A 1,251-nucleotide genomic window follows, 5' to 3' on the forward strand; every position below is an offset into this window, starting at 1 on the left:
GTGAGTTCGAGGCTAGCCTGGGCTACCGAGTGAGAACCAGGACAGGCACCAAAACTACACAGAGAAACCCTGTCTCGGAAAAAAAAAACAAAACAAACAAAAAAAACTTAAATCTGTAAATACCCCTGACCTTCATCATCATAGTGTGCTCTCTCTGGCCCACACCCAGGAGTGACAGAAAACAGACACGCCAAGTGTCAGGGTTGGGACAAACAGGCCTGTGGCGGTCTAAGCGCATAGGGAGGACTCCCTCCTGGCAGTCACCCTAGAGGCTCCCAGCAGCCTTTGCCTGGTGCCCTCAAATCCCAGTGTCCTTGGCTTTGTTCCATCCCAGTTTCATGTCGGTTTGAGAGACAACTCTTGTTGAAGATGACTCGCTTGCAAGCATCGATCAGCAAAGAGTTCAAGGCAGGAGATGGACTAAGACACCCCCTTCTCAGTCTTTCAAGGGGGGCGGGGGGCATGTGGCATTTGCTTCCCCCCACCACACTTCAGAGCAGCACATACACCTGACTGATGGACTAAGGCTTCTCAGAAAAACACACGTCATCTGGCAGATGACGGCCACCATTTGGAACCAGAGGTGAGCGCAGCTTGTCATACTTCCTCAGGAGTGGCAATAACAGCCCCGCTTGGGACTCAAGGCCCTTGAAAGCAGTAAGTGCTACTCCACAGGACCCTGAAGCACAAGGAACCTTCTGGCACAGAGCCACATCTGGAACTGCTGTGTGTGGTGCTAATTCAGGGCGGACTCTAAGACCGAGCCCCAGAGTGCACAGGCCAGGTAGGCGCACAGTCTTTCCCACTGAAACAAACTGGGGCTGAGGTTCTGGGAGCTACACTGGATTTGGAGAGCAAGCAGGAAGGCCCGAGGGACTGAGATTTGCGTAGGCCTCAGCTAACTGAGGTCAGGAAATCACTCAGGTGAAGTGTCTGTCCCCTGCTAAGAAGCCAAGAACTAAGGAAGAGGTGACGCCCTGGCTACAGTAACTAGATAGTGCCTAGGAAAACGGGTCAGGGAAGCTTTTACATCCGAAGAAGGGACAGCTTCCTCTTGGCCTCTGGCTCTCCGATGTGGGTGTCCGTCACCTGGGGAGCTTATTAACCATGCTGCTGACAGCCTCATCAAGCCTTTCCTAACAAGCCCCAGGAGATGCCTCTGAGCTGATGGCCTCGGGATCCACACGTGGAAACACACAGCTCATCATGCACAACCCGGTCCCCAAGAAGTGACGAGGACACAAGGCAGAC

Source organism: Peromyscus eremicus, chromosome 6 (genome assembly GCF_949786415.1).
Source record: "Peromyscus eremicus chromosome 6, PerEre_H2_v1, whole genome shotgun sequence".
In the NCBI taxonomy this organism is placed as follows: Eukaryota; Metazoa; Chordata; class Mammalia; order Rodentia; family Cricetidae; genus Peromyscus; species Peromyscus eremicus.